The sequence below is a fragment of the Actinia tenebrosa genome, unplaced genomic scaffold, assembly GCF_029948245.1.
Source record: "Actinia tenebrosa isolate PJP-AT-01 unplaced genomic scaffold, QUT_ActTen_1.0 PGA_scaffold2__45_contigs__length_23673736, whole genome shotgun sequence".
In the NCBI taxonomy this organism is placed as follows: Eukaryota; Metazoa; Cnidaria; class Anthozoa; order Actiniaria; family Actiniidae; genus Actinia; species Actinia tenebrosa.
In genome coordinates, this window is record NW_028292579.1 from 23137004 (window position 1) to 23143003 (window position 6000).

Here is a 6000-nt window from a genome sequence, read left to right on the forward strand (position 1 = left end):
TTCACAAAAGATAGGTTCCAAAATGACTGCCATGCAGAAAAAGCTGGTAAGATTGGCTTCACAACTAGGTAGGTTCCAAAATGACTGCCATGCAGAAAAAGCTGGTAAGATTGGCTTCACAAAAGATAGGTTCCAAAATGACTGCCATGCAGAAAAAGCTGGTAAGATTGGCTTCACAAAAGATAGGTTCCAAAATGACTGCCATGCAGAAAAAGCTGGTAAGATTGGCTTCACAAAAGATAGGTTCCAAAATGACTGCCATGCAGAAAAAGCTGGTAAGATTGGCTTCACAAAAGGTAGGTTACAAAATGACTGCCATGCAGAAAAAGCTGGTAAGATTGGCTTCACAAAAGATAGGTTACAAAATGACTGCCATGCAGAAAAAGCTGGTAAGATTGGCTTCACAAAAGATAGGTTCCAAAATGACTGCCATGCAGAAAAAGCTGGTAAGATTGGCTTCACAAAAGATAGGTTCCAAAATGACTGCCATGCAGAAAAAGCTGGTAAGATTGGCTTCACAAAAGGTAGGTTACAAAATGACTGCCATGCAGAAAAAGCTGGTAAGATTGGCTTCACAAAAGATAGGTTCCAAAATGACTGCCATGCAGAAAAAGCTGGTAAGATTGGCTTCACAAAAGGTAGGTTACAAAATGACTGCCATGCAGAAAAAGCTGGTAAGATTGGCTTCACAAAAGATAGGTTCCAAAATGACTGCCATGCAGAAAAAGCTGGTAAGATTGGCTTCACAAAAGATAGGTTCCAAAATGACTGCCACGCAGAAAAAACTGGTAAGATTGGCTTCACAAAAGATAGGTTCCAAAATGACTGCCACGCAGAAAAAGCTGGTAAGATTGGCTTCACAAAAGATAGGTTCCAAAATGACTGCCATGCAGAAAAAGCTGGTAAGATTGGCTTCACAACTAGGTAGGTTCCAAAATGACTGCCATGCAGAAAAAGCTGGTAAGATTGGCTTCACAAAAGATAGGTTCCAAAATGACTGCCATGCAGAAAAAGCTGGTAAGATTGGCTTCACAAAAGATAGGTTCCAAAATGACTGCCACGCAGAAACAGCTGGTAAGATTGGCTTCACAAAAGATAGGTTCCAAAATGACTGCCACGCAGAAAAAGCTGGTAAGATTGGCTTCACAAAAGATAGGTTCCAAAATGACTGCCATGCAGAAAAAGCTGGTAAGATTGGCTTCACAACTAGGTAGGTTCCAAAATGACTGCCATGCAGAAAAAGCTGGTAAGATTGGCTTCACAAAAGATAGGTTCCAAAATGACTGCCATGCAGAAAAAGCTGGTAAGATTGGCTTCACAAAAGATAGGTTCCAAAATGACTGCCATGCAGAAAAAGCTGGTAAGATTGGCTTCACAAAAGATAGGTTCCAAAATGACTGCCATGCAGAAAAAGCTGGTAAGATTGGCTTCACAAAAGGTAGGTTACAAAATGACTGCCATGCAGAAAAAGCTGGTAAGATTGGCTTCACAAAAGATAGGTTACAAAATGACTGCCATGCAGAAAAAGCTGGTAAGATTGGCTTCACAAAAGGTAGATTACAAAATGACTGCCATGCAGAAAAAGCTGGTAAGATTGGCTTCACAAAAGATAGGTTCCAAAATGACTGCCATGCAGAAAAAGCTGGTAAGATTGGCTTCACAAAAGATAGGTTCCAAAATGACTGCCACGCAGAAAAAGCTGGTAAGATTGGCTTCACAAAAGATAGGTTCCAAAATGACTGCCACGCAGAAAAAGCTGGTAAGATTGGCTTCACAAAAGATAGGTTCCAAAATGACTGCCACGCAGAAAAAGCTGGTAAGATTGGCTTCACAAAAGATAGGTTCCAAAATGACTGCCACGCAGAAACAGCTGGTAAGATTGGCTTCACAAAAGATAGGTTCCAAAATGACTGCCATGCAGAAACAGCTGGTAAGATTGGCTTCACAAAAGATAGGTTCCAAAATGACTGCCATGCAGAAAAAGCTGGTAAGAATGGCTTCACAAAAGGTAGGTTCCAATTTAATTCTACTGAGCGTAAAGAACATGATTGGCTTCACCGTGAAGATCTCACAAAAGGGGGGTTCCAAGGAACCCACCCCTGGATCCGCCATTGCAAACCTTCAGAGGTACACGTGAAAAGTCTACACAAAATCGTATTTTAATGTCTATTTTAGGAATGCGTATAACTAGCGACTTATCAAAACATTTAACTAGGAAATGCAACGATAAAAAACTATATTTTAAAAACATTCTAATTCTCTTCGACGTTTACATAACGAATGAATAATGAATTTTAGGAATCAAATGTTTTTGGAACATCTGACCCTGGAAAAAACAAAAGTGCGGTTATAGACCCCTTGCATGTGACGTCAAAGCAGCTCGATCTGGGGGACAAAACAAAAGAATTCCAATCTCCTGAGAATTGGAACCTATTGTTTTGTTCCCCAGATTGAGCTGCATTCCAAAGTGCTGCAAGGGCGTCTATTATTTTAAGAAATTTGAGGAAAATACCTCTTTTATTTTCTGAAAAAGAATGATCCTACATGTCCCAATATAATGATCAAAGTCGCCCCTACTGAACCCTTTGCAAAGCTGGTACCCTATGACGTTGGTAACACTGATCACCATGGCAATGATTCAGATTAACATGCCAATATCCCCTAATTTAATATTCAATAGTCAGTGAATGGTAAAATATTTTATGATTTAAGTGATGCATCTTGGAGACATCGAGGATTATACTTCCAAAAGAGGTTTTGCACCATCACGTGCCCACCCCCATAACACAGCTTGGGCTGCCTGTGGTTAGATGGCAAAACAACTCTCTCTTCCTCTCCCCAGTCCCTTCCCTTCTATTTCTTCCTCTCCCCAGTTCCTTCCCTTCCCTTTCTTCCTCTTCCCAGTCCCTTCCCTTCCCTTTCTTCCTCTTCCCAGTCCCTTCCCTTCCCTTTCTTCCTCTTCCCAGTCCCTTCCCTTCCCTTTGGGCCGCTACGCAGGCTACAAAACAACAAAATCCCTTAGCTCTCTGGAATTGAATTCTTTCTTCTGTCAAACGATTGCATTGTTCCTGCCATCCAACATGGCTGCCGTCACGTGGTGGTACAAACCCTATATGCTGATGTTTTAACTCATAAAATAATAATGATTTAACTAATTAAAATGAGTGTGACGTCTTAAGGTAGAACCAATGACTTGTTTGAATACGGAAATCAAACTGGCTGAAATTATCAACAACGAGAATGCTTGAAAATAATCAAAGATCTGAATAACGATCTACAAAACTACCTAGCATCGAGGAAAATCTTTATCACTCGATTGGAATGAAATTATGCATTTTGAGATTACTCGAGCACTTGAAGTCAGCCAAATCTTCTAAAATCGCTCTTGTTCGAATTGGTTTTGAAAATTGAAGTCCATTTGGCAGTCATTTAGTGCCGGTAAGAGGTCGATCCAAACAAAGATTTACACTGAAAAACATCGATTGCAAATACACTCAAAATCATTTGACAGTATCAATTTCAATTCAAAGCGCTTTCTTTTCTTTTCATTAGATATTCTTTTGAGGAATTATTTTGTAGGTATATAGAATTAGAACCCTCAGAAATTAATTGTTTCTGCGTTAGAAATTAACGATAAACCAGGTTTATGGGATCAGGAAAGTGCCGACAGCGTTCTTTATTATTGTCCTAACAACAGGAACACAGTCTACTTTGGCCATTGATTATGTTATGATCCAATTCCTTCATAACGAGCCCCATGGATCACTTACATAAGATCCTCGTTTGAGTAAATTCAAAAATTGCCTGCTAGATTGATTGCCAAGTGCATTAATCCTCACAGGGGTTAAGGCGACGGAAAAATATTTTTCAGTCAGAGTAACGTTGACTACTGATTCCTCGTTGTCATTCAAATGTACTGGAAAATTGAGCCGCTGTGATTGGTTAGATTTTCACGAGGGAGTGAACAGATACTGTCTCTATAACCTTAGAAAGAAACGAAGTACTTTACAATTGTATAGTATCTCTGAAAGACGACACACGTTGCTTAGCCGCTATACATAACTCCCACAATCCAGGATGCCAGTGAGATTTGCTGGTCGACGTCGACAGACTAAACAAGCGCGAAAACAGGCCGCAGACAAGCAAAAAGGAGCAAAAAGTCCCCAAAAAAGTGGCGAGAAAGACACGACAAGTAAACCCAAGTCTTCACCTACAAGAAGAGTTAAGTCAGCTCCTCCCTCGAGTTCTACGCGCCGAACAAAACAGCTTCCTCCAGTGGACTATGACCAAGCTTTGAGGAAACTCGTGCGGGCGTCCGAGATCCTCGAAAGGTCTACAGTCATGGAAAAAGACGTTGAAGAAAATCTGGAAAAAATTCATCAAAGACTTGAACCTCTCAGAGAAGAAAAAAAGTGAGAGTACTTCTATGAACTCGATATTGAAAAACATTTGTATATAAAATCCAAGGATTATCGATGTGAGAAAATCAATTGGTAGGGCTAGCAGCATAAACAGTGCACATTTGTGAAATTTTATGTCAGTTATAATGCGTACTTGCTTGAGTTAAGGCTGACAAAGAGAGTGGTTATAGCGAGGTTGAAAGTCTTCCATTACTGCAAGGATGAGAGTCAAGTGGTGGTAGTTGAGCCTATACTAGTGGATGTATACATGATGGATGGCGTGGTTGGGAACAAACTAAACATATCTTTGTCGTGGAGAATTCTCACAGCTATTAGAGATGAATATCAGCTAATATCGCGTCGAAACTTATGATCGCAAGGAAAGAAAAGGGTTTTTTTTGCGACTTATTTTCCTCAAGAAATCTAAATTAGTTTCCAATATTGGACTTCGCCTATGACAGCAAAAGAATTGAAGCCTTGACGAATTAATCATTTGTATTTTAAAAAACCCTCCGGCTCTGAACTTTCTTCCTAGACTAAAACCATTAAATTATTAGTCTATTAGTCTTGCTCTAGAAAATTACTTAATCCAAGTTTTAAGCCAAAAAATGACTATCTTTTAAATACATCTATCAAAAAGGAAGATGTTTTTAATTTTTGTGGTTAAAATGTGCACTAAGTCGTCTGGTATATCTTTGAAATTTCATTTAATCGTAGGAGTAATTTTCTGTCTTATTGGTTATGGCGATCTTAGCAGTGCTTTCTCCAGTCTTTTCTTTGTTTATATAAAAATTGAGTCTGTTGACAGTGGTAGTTGATTAACAACGGACTCTGTATGTGGGCTATCTTCTTCACTGACAGTGAATAGATTCTGTGTACAGAAGAAGTTTCGCTCTGTGACTCATGACAACTAAAGAACTGCGCCCAAAACCTCACTGATTTCAGAAAACGAAAATTTCGAATAAAGAGAGGATTTTTACAAATTGAAATTTTAAGGAGCGAAAGAGCGGAAATGTGTGCAGCGGTCTTTAGTGATGGATAAATGTTTATATCTAGTGGGTTTCAGCTGCCTATAACTCATCCATCTATACTGAGTAACACACACCATCTGTACATATCAATAATATATATGTTTGCGATATATGTATATGGTTTAGGCTTACTGCAGTATTCACATATCAATATTCGTCTAGCTTGCGCTCACAAAATGTCAAATTGAAAATATTGAAAATGTTTACTAAATTTGCTCAAAAAAATATAAATAATAAAAATAAAATTGTATGAAGCTTTTTCCTTTGCTCCTTAACTTTTTCAGTCCGCATTTACGATATCATTGTTAAGATTAACATCGAACTCTCTAGAGATAAAGTTAAACGATATATTAAGTTATAGCGCGCACCTTCGTAAGACATTTTTTTCATGCTCTCAGCTTTCTTGCGTTTAATACATCATTCTTTGCTATCTCATTTCAGAACCCTTTTCTTTTGTTCCATTTTTATGTTATTTTTCTACAATGAAGTCTAAGTGAACTGAAAACATTGTTGTTGTTTGTTTTTTTGTTTTTTTGTTGCTGTTTTTTTCATTTCAAAATCATTTTTTT